Source organism: Maniola hyperantus, chromosome 20 (assembly GCF_902806685.2).
Source record: "Maniola hyperantus chromosome 20, iAphHyp1.2, whole genome shotgun sequence".
Lineage (NCBI taxonomy): Eukaryota > Metazoa > Arthropoda > Insecta > Lepidoptera > Nymphalidae > Maniola > Maniola hyperantus.
The window spans coordinates 8550689-8565647 of NC_048555.1; positions in this window are offsets into that span (position 1 = coordinate 8550689).

Genomic DNA, 14959 nt, shown 5'->3' on the forward strand with positions numbered 1-14959 from the left:
TATTAAAATTATCGCTTCCACGATGAACAAACTACGAAGTCATCCTACGCATAATATGGAAATTGTTTGCTGGAGTGTAATTAAATTGCACTTGAAGACGCGTTAACGAAGGTAGGTATAGTATGCGATAGGTCGAGATGGCAATCGGGGTGCGGACGCCTCCCATACACGCACAGCCCCCGCGCTAACCCGCACCGGGTTCTATAGTAATATTTTTTGGAGTCGGTGCCAATGTGGAGTCACAAAACAATATGAAGAGTAGATAGACGGTATGTGCGGCAATTGGCACCGGCTCCAAAAAATATTACTATAGAACTACAATAACTCTTGTATACATAATATGTTGGATGTTGGGTAATAATTAAATTATTTTTTACTTTTTAATGTTTGTGATTATTGAAGTCGGTTTTTTTTTTGAATTTTTTTCTTTTATATATTTAGATAAGATGAACTGCGATGCAAATTATGATGCAAACGCTAAAACTTAGCTGTCATACCAAATGCATCATACCTGAGTTCGCGGAGCAGCTTCACGAATTTAGACAAAAACTCGGTTGGTGTGGATGTCCCCAAGGATCGCTTTGGGCCGCCTTGGCTCAGGAACTTATACAATCGCTTTAAATTGTTTTTTGATTCAGCAGCAAAAGCATGGCAGTAGGTTGGACAAACTAAAGGTAAATGACGTCATCTTACGTTGTTTTTCTCGTTTGAACCCTCTATTTTCGTAAGTAAATTTAGGTAGGACTCATTCTAGTTGGTACAATATTCAGCGAAAAGATCAAAACGAACTCAAATAAATCGCCAACGGATTTATTGCAAAGGGATATTTATTTTAGGGCCAATTTCGTATTTGATATTAAGAAATAGGTAGGCAGATAATTTATTTTAGGTTAATTTAAAACCTGAGTAAATGTTTGGTTTAAGGCGAATTTTAAAAATAAACATTGAATGTTTTCGTCCTCATTATTATGTACTGTACCTATCTACTTCCGCATAATATATAAAAATAAACATCCTGAATCATCTAAATATATAATAGGAAAAGGTGACTGACTGACTGACTGACTGACTGATCTATCAACGCACAGCTCTAACTACTGGACGGATCGGGCTGGCCAAATAGATAGCTAATACGACGTAGGCATCGTGATTTTTGAAAATTCAAGCCCTAAGGGTGTGAAATAGGGGTTTGGTTTTTTAGGATTTCTATATCTTTGCAGACAATATAAAGATGGTCGCCCTTTTTTTGAATAAATCACACATTTTATGTTTTAAAATATGAGTAGTACCTTCATTAAAGAACGACATAGGCTACTTTTGATCCCGGAAATTCAAAGCTCCCACGGCATTTTTAAAAATTCCACGTGGACGAAGTCGCGGGCATCATCTAGTAAAATATAAATAAAAAAATCTAAAAAATCTTAAGTCCCTATGCTAGGTTGGAGTTGTTTTAGGCAACTGGTCAATTTCTATAAAACTTAATCAGAGAATACTACCTACCTATAAGTATAGAGGTAGGTAGATCTAGGTACTTAGGTATTTTCATACATTTTCCTCTAAGTCTAATGGGAAACTAGCGTGCACGTCGTTTTCCGTGAGTGCAGCTAAAAGCTGTTTTAATACAGTACCTAGGCAGTCTAGGCACTAGAGAACTAACTACTCGATGCAGTGATTAGCTGAAACGACTTGATTGCAGCCGAGCATGCATTGTTCCTGTTCCTAGCATTTATTACTAGGTACCTTTTAAACATAAATTGACTATTTTAATAGTTATTATGCTAGACACGTAGCCACTCAAAAGACCAGTTCAGCAAGATCCCATACTCGTACAAGCTAAAATTACACAATTTAGGTAACTGATAACATATACTTACATGAAAACTTTATTTTCACGGTTTTGTGAAAAGAGAATCCTGCAGGGGTGTATCCTAAGGTGGTCCTAAGGTGACCGATAGGGCTACCTAAAGTTTAAGTTTATGTCGTCAACATTCCATCTTCGCGTACGAAACGCTTTGCGTCATCATTCCTTATACGCATGGCTAGGGTCTGGAATACTCTTCCTAGATCAATGTTTCCTGTCAATTATAATCCGGATATCTTTAAAACAAGAGTGAATATGCACCTTCTAGGCAAACGCGTCCCATCTTAGGCCACATCATCACTTCCCATCAGGTGTGATCGTGGTCAAGCGTGCGCCTATAACGAATAAAAAAAAGTTTATTTTTAGCTTTTGGTGAAAATATTCATAAAATTATTGCTCTTCTGTGACTGGATGGATGAAAACGACTTACGCATGGATATAGGTTTTTAAAAAAATGTCAGAGTCCGAAACTTTTGATATATTTAATAATTAATAAAAAAACCCGGCTAAGTGCGAGCCAGACTCGCGCACCGAGGGTTCCGTATTTTTCGTCATTTTACACGATAAATCAACGACGTTGAGAATTTTGGATAGTTAAAAAAATATTATTTTAACATTATTGGATATATTTAGGAATTGGTATTATTACTTGCAACACTTTTTTCGAACAATACACGATTATTATTATATAATATTAAGTTATTAAGTAGATGCATATTACCAAAGTAAGGTACCACAGTTAGCTTAAGCAAAAAATACAATAATGTAGAAAAACCCCAAAAGTACCTATTCATATCGCTTCGCACTAATAAAAAGATTTGGGTTCTTGAAAGTGATCGAGCGAAGTATGAGCTCCTACTTTGTGCCTATGTCAGGTACGTTTCCATTGGCCGTAAACACTCGGTTTTATGCAGGCTGGACTCATCGCTCGTTTAATTGTGGGTTATCAAACGGTTGAACATCCCTGATCGTGCAGGCTGCGATCACGTCGCGTTCGATTACTCAGCTTGATACATGACCTGCAATTTGCAAATTCGAACACGATTTATGATTAAAATAATTATTGCGAATAAAACGTTAGGGCGAAAGGTGTATGTGAAATGAGGGTTCTCTGCATCAATTTTTATACGCCATACTGTTTTTATTTAAGGCAAATACTATGCACTGCTTATAACATGGCTTATATTTGACAGTGATTTGACAAGACATAAATGTGTAGTACCTAGGTATAGGTATAAGCCATTATCGGAGCTATCTATGTTTTAAGCAATTAAATATTATCCCTTGCTTTAACGATGAAGGATAATATCGCGAGGAAATCTACATGCCTGAAAGTTCTCCACACATCTTTGAAAACCAAAGGTGTGCGACGTCTGCCGATCCGCACTTGGCTAGCGTGGTTGACTGTGGCATAAAGCCTTCTCATTTTAAGAGGAGACCTCTGCTCAGCAATGGGCCAGTGATTGGTCGAGATTGTGTGATGATGAGAGAGGTAGTAGGTACCTACTTAACTAGGTACAGTACGCGGCCGAAAGTAATGTACATCGGTCTTTAGAATGACATTTCGGTTTTGTAGAGCGTTCCCTCTGTCACTTATACCTATACGACGTTTTGTCGGTCTCAACGACAGAGACAGTGCTTTACAAATTTGATATCTCCTTCTAAAGGTCGATGTACATTACTTTCGGCCGCGTACTGTAAGTACGTGAGCTATTCTGAAGTTCTTGAGAATGCTATTCGTCACTTATTTTCAAGATGGAACCCTAAAAATATTTTTGCATATCTCGTCGGCACGTAGAAATGATTTTGCCAGTAGATTACCTGTAAATACCTACTTGAAGTAGGTATTTTGTGTAACGTACGTGCTTGAAACACATCATAAATTATCTCGTGATTGTTTTCGTAAAAATGATTTTATAATTTGGTCCGCCGCGCCGAGGCTAAAAATATAATACTCGCACACCCAATACGAAAACCACAATGCACCACAATCATACAGTTATTATATTATTATAAAGCCGTTCAGTCAATTTGTCTGTTTGTTCATGAATAATAATAACTATGAGAAAAGAGGAATATTTTCCGTAGGTAGGTAGGTAAATACGTAGATCCTATACTGTCATGAAAATACGTCTACTTAAATATTATAAAAATGTGCCTAGAGGCAAGGTAGTGATACCAGTCATCCTTCGCTCCACCTTGCTGAAATCCTACGCTCCGTTTATAGAGCCGCGGTCTCCACTGAAGGACCTTTCGACCCTCCAGCGTCCATCGGTCCTCCGTGTGACGTGTCGCATGACTAGTCCATTTCCACTTCAACGTGCTAGCCTGGAGATCTACATAACTATGTCGGTTGCTTTACGTCTTTGGAGAATCACTTCGTTTCGAAGTTTATCTCTCAAAAAATTCCGAGCATAGCTCTTTCCAATTTCTACAGCACTCTGAGCAACTTCGAGTCGGTATTCGGTAAACTAGCCTCTTCTTTATCTTTGATCGAAAGGTCGCGTAGAATAATTTATTTTCATTTTTATTCATTTAAAAGCTAAGTCGACTACTTACGTTCTTACCGGTGGTAATCAGGCTAACTTGGAAGGGGTATGGCAGTGTAAATGTAAGTTATAATTAAGCCATTAAACACAACATTGTTGCAAATGCTACGCAGTCTTTGTACCTACCTTATTATTTAATTCCTGACTTCTTTTGTGGACATCTAGTATTTAAAGTCTGATGAGGTAATTATTGTAACTGTTAACGGTGTAGGTATATTATTTACCTAAGTATCGACGAGTATACCTACGTGCTACAGGCTATAAATTATATGTTGATCTAAGTATATAGGTAATGGATTCACCAAATAGTGAAAATTTCACGTGAAGAAAACAAACTTGTCATTCCTTCACTTCTCCATATTATGGAAGATCAAAATTCTAGTCCAATATCCACATTGATAGACCACATACATAGTTGGTACTTACTAACTACTTAGGTAGGAAGTAAAGCTCACCTGAGCTGCCGTGTTAGTCATGATAGGGGATGGAAGTTTGTATGAAAGTCCGTCACTTTCCAGTAGGACTGGATATATATGAAAATTTATACAGTAGATACGCACGTAGGCACAAAATAATGAACATCGACCTTTAGAAAGAGATAGCGGTTTTGTAGAGCATTGTCTCTGTCGTTAAGACTGACAAAACGTCAAATACTGAGGCATGAGTGCTGCAAAAATGAAAAAGCACTTCATTCAGGATTTTTTGAAATTTGAGGCCGATGATGGGTTGAGACTTGAGAAGACAATGATGAAAGATAATTTCGTAGTAGTTTTTTTTTTTTAAGAATATTAGCCATGTTATATGACTAATATTTCCCTTTCCTCTCCAACTAAGCATCAGGCTTGTGCTAGGAGTAGGTACGACAATATAGTGCAAGGGGCGGGGTTTGAACCGTCGACCTTTTGGTTTTCAGTCCACTCCTTTACCCGTTGAGCTATTGAGGCTCTGAAATTTAATTACTTAGGATCTTTTTGATCAACCCATTATCGGCTCACTACTGAGCGTGGATTTCCTCTCAGAGAATTAGGATACTTTCTACTTTTTTTACCGACTACTTCCAAAAACAAGGAAGTTCTCAATTCGGCCCGTTTTTAGGGTTCCGTACCTCAAAAGGAAAAAAGGAACCCTTATGGGATCACTTCGTTTTCGTGGTTGTCTGTCTGTCTGTTTGTCTGTTTGTCTGTCTGTCTATCTGTCTGCCTGTCTGTCCGTCGGGTCTATCAAGAAAACCTAGAATCATGACGAATTTGTGCGCGACCCTCAGTGCGCGAGTCTGACTCGCACTTGGCCAGTATTTTTCTACAACAATTATTTATTAGATAAGGTCTAAGGACCTACTACCTACAGCCCTGCATCAGGTACATTGTAGAGCAATCTCTTTGTTTGATTGATTGAATAGTTTTGCGTAGGATGTTGGTATCAAAGATAGGAATATCGCTGCAATTCTGCAAATTGGGTCAAGTCTCAGTTAACTGATATTTATAGTCGCACTACAGAACTGTCTTCGTCTTATCAGCATCTTCCCTGATACTTCAGATCTGATGCAATGCACTCGTATTTGAATGGTTATTATACCGGACGCGGCCAATTAAGAGGCCGATGTGGAAAACTTATAAGTTACTGAATGCAACAATGTTGCTCTTCCAAAGTGGTGTTTTGTTACTCGTGTGCTCGTGTGATTTTTTTCTTCTGTTTTTAGGTTATTCGAATTCCATTAAAACCAATAAAACTGATGTATTTAATGAAATTTGAGATACTGAGGAAAGATGTTTCTTTTACGATACAAAGTCTGCACGATATAGGTACCTACCTACTTAAATAAAAAAAATAAAAAAAAAGTTTTATTTAGATTGATTATATTTAATACTTATCAATCTTATTAAATTTTATAGTTTCATATCAAAATGTTTTATAAGTAAGTAGGTAGGTATACCTACTTCTACAGAACGTTAAAATCCGTCCATCCGTTTAAAAATATTGTATTACCTAGATACCTAACTTACCTTCGTTTAAATATAATAAGTAGTGTACCTACGTTTATCTCCACAAACTATTAATATGCCTAATGTATAAAAGCGGAGAAATTGATTCTTGAGGTGAGGGTTAAATAACTTGCGTGTTTAGTAAATTTTTATTCATTAAGCTGTTAGTACCTATTACATAAAAATTGTAGCTAATTATTTATAATACAGACCAGTTAACCTTTCTAGCTCATCCATTTTTGAGGTGCAACACTTTTCAGTGAAAGGTCGGGGCGACCTCGACGCAGTTGGCGCCGGGGATAGTTAAGGCTAGGCCTGACAAGACGCGCGACATAGTGGCGCGATGGGTCTAACGCGGCTCCTAGTATAAGATCTACTGAGCGTCACCATCATTGCGCCGGGTCTCCTCTCAGTGAGAAGGACTGGCAGACTTCACACACCTTTGAGAACATGAAATTCTCAGGCATGCAGGTTTTCTCACGATGTTTTCCTTCACCGTTAAAGCAAACGTTTTTTTTTTAAATTTTTATTTAAAAAGAATATTAGCCATGTTAAATGACTAATATTCCCCTTTCCTCTCCAATTAAGCGTCAGGCTTGTGCTAGGAGTAGGTACGACAATAGTGCAACGGGCGGGGTTTGAATCGTCGACGTTTCGGTTTTCAGTCCACTCCTTTACCGGTTGAGCTATTGAGGCGTTAATTGTTTTAAAGACGCATATAACTCCGAAAAGTTAGTGGTGCGTATCTGGGATGAAACGCGCGTCAGTTCATTGATCGAAATTATATTTATAAAGCAGCGCAGCCGCAGCGCTGCAGCCGCGCTGCCTCCGCGTGACACTTTGCGACAAATTTGAAGGTACCTACCCTTAGATTTATCAATTTAGTTAAGTGTAGAAGATATAGTGTGCAACAGAATAAGCCACATTTATAGATAACTAGTTGATGCCCGCGACTTCGTCCGCGTGGATTTAGTTTTTGTTTAGTCCTGTGCCCGAGCCGCTGCCGACACGCCTCGTGTATGACCAGACCTTAAGCGGCTGCGTATGTTATGTTGTCTGCACCGCTTCCTGTGCACCCCGCCCGCGCTCGACCTCACCCCCTCACCGCTCCTGTAATTAACTCCATATAATGTTAAATTCATCAGTGTAGAGCAGGTTTAAGGTTAACGAAAGGCACATTCAATTGCTTTTGAGGGGTTTTTTCGGGGTGGTTTTTTCGTTATTTGCTACAGTATGTTACTTTTAAATGAATCGACAATAATATAGTACCTACCTATCTTAATTATAAACGCGCAAGTGTATCTGTCTGCTTGCTAGCTTTTCACGGCCCATCTGTTCAACCGATTTTGACGAAAGGTATTATAGATATACACCTACAGTTCGCTACAGGTCGAGATAGCAATCGGGGCATGAGGTGGGGGGACGCCCCACACACCCGCACGTCACGTCTCCAACACGATTGCTATCTCAACTTGTCACGTACTATAGTTTGCATTCCCGGGCTACTATTGGACCCGGAAAATCAAAGAGTTCCCACGGGACCACGTCACGGGACGGGAGTTTAGAAAAAAACCTTAAATCACATGGATCAAGTTGCAGGCATCATCAGCTGTTCTTTATATTTTAATTTTTTTACAGATGTTCTTTATTTTTTAGTATATTGGAATTTGGGCCACTAGTTAAATTTGAATTTATCAGAGACTATATTCCACTTCTCGGTGGAATTTATATAAGGTCTGGCAGGAAACTTAGTCGGTGCCACTATCAGTTAGTTACCGTTACCACTTTACCGGAAAAGCCATATCACCAAGTTTCCGTTGAGATAGGTGGTTTAAAATGCAAAACATCCAAACGAGAGCTTATGTTTGAATAGGTCTCGGAAAATCTTTTGATTTTTTATTACTATTTTTTTATTACAGCAATATTTTATCATCAATATCTAAATATATAAAACTGACTGATCTATGAACGCACAGCTCAAACTACTGGACGAATCGGGCTGAAATGTGCCATGCAGATAGCTGTTGTGACGAAGACATCCGCTATGAAAGGATTTTTGAAAATACGATCCCTAAAGGAGAAAAAATATAGCAGTTTGAAATTTATGTAGTCCACGCGGACGAAGTCACGGATATAAGCTGGTCAATTAAATACGTAGGTATATTCATAGAGAACTTGTTGAGAGACATCATCTCCAATATGTCTTCTGGAAGCTTAATATAGAAACATATAAGTATAGAATTACCAACAAAGGATTTGCTAACTTTACTTAGCCTAGATCCAGTATTAGTCGACTTCCTATTTACACGGAAAATCGACAAGACGTAAAAGTACCGTACTAAATATTTTCTATTGAAAGCTGAGACCTCAAGGGTATTATAAAGTTATGCCGTACTGACACATGCTACAGTATCAATCTCTCGCACCTATGAGTTTTTCCATGAATGCATTGCATCATGCATGCGGTACTTATGACAGTATGCGATCACCTTTTTCTTTTGCTGTATATTTTCAGTGATACTTAGCTGTCTAGGTGCTCGCATCGCTTATGGTGCGCATGCACTCTCTCTACGGCCTACGCTACAGCATGAATCTCACGCACCTGTAATCAAACTCAAACTCAAATTATTTATTCAGAATAGGTAAAATGTTACGCTTACTGATGGTCAAAATTGTTAATTTGTAAGATGATATTGTCGAGGTAATTAAGTAATACGTACTTAAAAGTAAAGCTACGACGGTTCCAAACGCGCCCACAACAAACAAATTAATTTTTTTCATGAATACCTTGCGTGCGGTACTTACGGCAATGTGCAACCATCTTAAGCTAAATATTTTCAGTAAAAGCTGTCCACGTGACCTCGAGGGTATTAGTTATGCCGGCTAGTCCCGTCTGCGCCGCTTCCGGTGCGCCCTGCGCTCTCCCTACTGTCCCTACGGCCTACGACTTAGGCTGAGATCTATATGTAGAGGCTAGAGCGTACTTTGACTTTGCTCAGACTTAAGATTGACAAAAAAAACTCTGTCTCGTTTTAACTCTGTCTTAAGTCAATGTGCGCTCTATAAATCTCACCCTTAGAGCCTATACGCACGGTCGGCTTGTCGCCCGGCAACTCGGTCGACGGCGACCGATAGAATCCAAGATTTGTATGGAATATACCGAGTCTATACACGGAGTTGCGGCGTACGTCCAACTTCCATATAAATTACAGCTATTCTTTAGTTGCACGTCGAGTTGCCGGGCAACTATATCGACCGTGCGTATAGAGCCTTACGAGTAAGTACAAAGAACAAACGTCTGCGTAATGGTTCTAATAGAATAAGAATATTAATTTGCGCCACCGTAACATCTAATATCTTCAACAGTTTTTAGTAGTTATAGCTAAGACTTAGTGATAATAAATAGCTAGATGATGCCCACTACTTCATTCGCACAGGTTTAGGTAGGTATTTGAAAAATCCCGTGGGAACTCTGATTTTCCGGCACAAAAAGTACAAACTATTTCTGTACCAAATTTCGTCAAGATTAGTTGACATTGGGCCGTGATAATGAAGGGCCGAGCAGTCAGACAGACAATTAACGTTATCGCATTTATATACTTAGTACTTTTTTTGAAAAACTACTCAACTGATAACGGAAAGCTACTACCAACAATATCGTATATCTTAGTTGAAGAAAAAGTAAAACTTTGAATAATTTATTGGTAAGTAGGTACATAGGTAGGTACCTACATATTTTTAAATTTTTTGTGCTTCAAAGTTCACATTTTTACACAGTAAGTATGTAGAAGCTATTTTTTTGCCTCAAATAAAATATCATATCGGAAAATGAAAATCCCCGCAGAACAAAGGGCGCGTTCACACAGGCCGCGCGCCACGCAGACCGGAACGACGCGGATCCGGCACCGCACCGGAGACCGACACGTCAAATGCAAATGCGCCCGCCGTTGGCCGTAAATTTTATTTTTTTGACTTAAAATGAATTTTTATACATATTCATGAAATATTACTGTAGGTACCTACTTAAAATATTTTTTGTTTAATTTTTTTACGAATACTTATCACTTGACTATGATATTGTAGGAGATAGGAAGAGCCGTGATAGCGTGCTGGTTAAGACATCCACCTCCTATTCGGAAGGCCAAGATCTTTAACGGTAAAGGAAAATATTGCGAGGAAACATACATGCCTGAGAATTCTCCATAATGTTCTTAAAGGTGCGTGAAGTATGCCAATCGGCACTTGGCCAGTGCAGCGTGGTGGACTTAGGCCGAAACCTTCTCATTCTGTGAGAAGACCCGTGCTCAGTAGTGAGCCGGCGATGGGTTGTGATGACGAATCATCGTCAATAGCAAATTACTAGTTCGTAATCGTATCCGCTACTGAATGGATTGAAGATTTAAAAATAGAAAATCGAATCGTTTTGTGACGTTGTAAATTTTGAACTACTAATTAGCGTTTCGCTTTTAATTAAAATCTATTTTGTTCAAAGTATGTTGGTGCCACCTAGCATCAAGGTGCAGAACTACGCGTGGGTCGATGTTCAGAGTTCATTCGAGCCACAATAGATGGCGTTTGCTTCGTTGTCAATTGTCGTAAAAATAAAACAAAATAATTAAATAAAACCATAATATCATTTGTTTATTGTTAAGTCATTAACAAAACGGTTCTTATAATATATTCTTAGGTTCCGCAAATATTCAAAAATGAATTGGCTTCATGATCAAACTAACTGAGAGCGGCCACACTCGGGTTGCGTCTGGCAACACCGATTGCTGAGATTTAGAATTTTCCTGGAGTCAACATGTGAAGACGAATTTTTTTCGTTCCAGGAAAATCTCACTTCTTTTCGCCCATGGCTTCGCCTGGAAAAATACAATAGTCATAAATTTTAGTCATCCTAACGTATTTTCAATGTTTCATCAGTTATGGTGAGTGAAAAATCAAGTAATGTGGATTCGACAAAATGGCGGTTTGGTTAGAGAAAATCCTAATCTCATGATTTCTTTCAGTTCCAGTTATTTTAACTTCCCAAATAAATGAGGATAATGGGTTGTGGGTGGACTTCTGAAAACCATTGGTGGCCAGGAGTTCAATAGGTGAGTTGTGTTTGATCGGGAAAATTCCACGTGTCGAAATTTTCACACAGCACAAATTATAATCTTGTTTTTCTTTGTTACAGGGTTTACGTTTACGTTTTACGTTTAGCTTCAGTTTCCGTTTTAGTTTTCCGTTTGCGTTTTCGGTTTTCGTATTTATTTCTTTTGCACATTCACGTTGACAACTTAATTGCTATGGATAAGACTTGGTGAAAATCTTTGTCATGAAACATTTCGGTTGTGAAGAATCAAATAAATTGAGTTTTGGATCTTGGCCGATGCCGTCCAGCTACCTTGCAGTCTTCGCACCTACAAGTAAGCAAATGTTTGTATCCTGCAACAGTTTAGTGAACCTTCTTAGTGTATGTGTACAGTAAGAACCCTGTCTTTACTACTGAGCTTTTATTTTGAAACAATTTTATGAATTTTACTGTGTCATTGTCTATTCCATGCCAATGGCATCTTAAATTTAAAACATAGATCTTATGTACTATCTACCTAAGTCATTCTAATGTATCTAAATTAAGTCTTGGCATTAAGCTAGAATAACTAAGCATTATTAGCCATCATTCTGTATTAAGCGACCCCGGTAAAAGTTACATTAAAAACAATTTTGCCTAACATCTAGCAAATTTCATTTATAACACCTCATATGCATTACAAGGGAGTCGACGGCTAGCTTCTATTCTTTACTAGGTAGATAGATCAAGTAAAGTAAATTAAAATTATTATTTTTTTTCCTCCAATCTTTGTAAGGTGGTAGATTATTCCGTATCCGGGTATATTTCTATTCCGCCCGATTTACCACCCTTACAAATGGCGCCCAACGTGGGGCCACAGGTGCCGCTGTTGTTAAAGCGCTAGAGAATTTTGTATTTTTGAACCATAGTGTTCCAGAGACTGTGATTGTGGACGTGGGTCCCAATTTACAGGATCTGAATTCCGTAATCTCATTAAGCGTTATAATATTCCGAAATTACACTACACACCACTGTACACTCCGCAAGTTAACCTTGTTGAGAGGTACAATAAGGTTGTTATGACTGCTGTAGCCGCTTTTGTGAAAGATAACCACAGGTCCTGGGACGAAAACCTGTACAAGGTCCAGTTCGCCATAAACAGTGCGGTTAATGAATCCACTGGATTCTCCCCGTTCTTCCTTGTCCACGCTAGAGAACCGGTTTTAAATGGTTCCTTCTATAAGGACACGGATAAGGAGTACGAGGCCGGAATTCCAAGGGAGGAATACGCAGGAAAGTTTGGATCTTTGGAGGACATATTTGGTCAGGTTAGGAGAAATTTGTTTCAGGCTCATGCAGAGTATGCAACGCATTACAACTTAAGGCGTAGGTCTGCAAGCTATTCTGTTGGGGATATAGTGTGGAAAAAGACCTATCCACAAAGCGACGCTACAAATTTTTTCGCAGCTAAGCTGGCACCTAAGTATGAAAAGTGCAGGGTTGTCAAGGTTTTGTCACCTTTGGTTTACGAACTAGTTAGAGTAGCTGACAACCACCCAATAGGCACTTGGCATATTAAGGATATTAAGAAGTAGATATTTGCCATTACTTAGTTTGGTCTAAACTGTTTGAATATTTAAGTTATCAATATTCAATTAGGAATTTGTATGAGTGTAGTGATGTTCTGAGTTAACAGTTACATTACCATGGTTCAGTTGAGGATGAATGTAGTGGATGTATGTAGGGATGAATATGTGATGATTGGAATGCTTGTGGTAGACCAACCGGTAGAGAAAGTAAAAATGCAAATATCGTACTTTGGGGATAACGAAAAGGGGGGGTTTTGTGTTTTGTTTTCGTTTTCCTTCTAGATAATGGATCATTTCTGTTATTTTTTCCGATTCTGTTCCGAGATCTATTTTCTAGGAGAGTTATTTCGTTTTTTTTTCTCATATTCCGATTTTGATTCGGTTTTATTTTTCCGAATGGGATAGAGAACGGTTGCCATATCAGATGGACCCGTTCACAACCAGATTTTCCGTATTTGTTGAGTAACAAATATTACGATGGTAGTTTAAAAGAGTGAACCACCGTAGGCCTAGACGCATTCTATCAGTCAGCTGAAGAATGATGCCAAGATGTTTCCACTCAAGTGTCTTAGACACCATGAAGTTTTTTTGTATATATTCTTTTTAGAAGTTAGGGTTGTGTAGTTAAGTATAATGTATAAAACCTTACACTGTTTTCAGTATATTTATTTTGTTAGACAATTTTCCTTGTTAGTAGTAGATGTGCGTTCACGCGTAACTTCTGTGTTTTTTTTTTTTTGTTTGTTTGTTTCAGGCAAATTGTTAGTAGTTGTTGGATGACGCTGAGGGCAGCGTGGTTCAACCTGTTGAACCTTTTCGTAGGAGGGGAAGTATTGTGACGTTGTAAATTTTGAACTACTAATTAGCGTTTCGCTTTTAATTAAAATCTATTTTGTTCAAAGTATGTTGGTGCCACCTAGCATCAAGGTGCAGAACTACGCGTGGGTCGATGTTCAGAGTTCATTCGAGCCACAATAGATGGCGTTTGCTTCGTTGTCAATTGTCGTAAAAATAAAACAAAATAATTAAATAAAACCATAATATCATTTGTTTATTGTTAAGTCATTAACAAAACGGTTCTTATAATATATTCTTAGGTTCCGCAAATATTCAAAAATGAATTGGCTTCATGATCAAACTAACTGAGAGCGGCCACACTCGGGTTGCGTCTGGCAACACCGATTGCTGAGATTTAGAATTTTCCTGGAGTCAACATGTGAAGACGAATTTTTTTCGTTCCAGGAAAATCTCACTTCTTTTCGCCCATGGCTTCGCCTGGAAAAATACAATAGTCATAAATTTTAGTCATCCTAACGTATTTTCAATGTTTCATCAGTTATGGTGAGTGAAAAATCAAGTAATGTGGATTCGACAAAATGGCGGTTTGGTTAGAGAAAATCCTAATCTCATGATTTCTTTCAGTTCCAGTTATTTTAACTTCCCAAATAAATGAGGATAATGGGTTGTGGGTGGACTTCTGAAAACCATTGGTGGCCAGGAGTTCAATAGGTGAGTTGTGTTTGATCGGGAAAATTCCACGTGTCGAAATTTTCACACAGCACAAATTATAATCTTGTTTTTCTTTGTTACAGGGTTTACGTTTACGTTTTACGTTTAGCTTCAGTTTCCGTTTTAGTTTTCCGTTTGCGTTTTCGGTTTTCGTATTTATTTCTTTTGCACATTCACGTTGACAACTTAATTGCTATGGATAAGACTTGGTGAAAATCTTTGTCATGAAACATTTCGGTTGTGAAGAATCAAATAAATTGAGTTTTGGATCTTGGCCGATGCCGTCCAGCTACCTTGCAGTCTTCGCACCTACAAGTAAGCAAATGTTTGTATCCTGCAACAGTTTAGTGAACCTTCTTAGTGTATGTGTACAGTAAGAACCCTGTCTTTACTACTGAGCTTTTATTTTG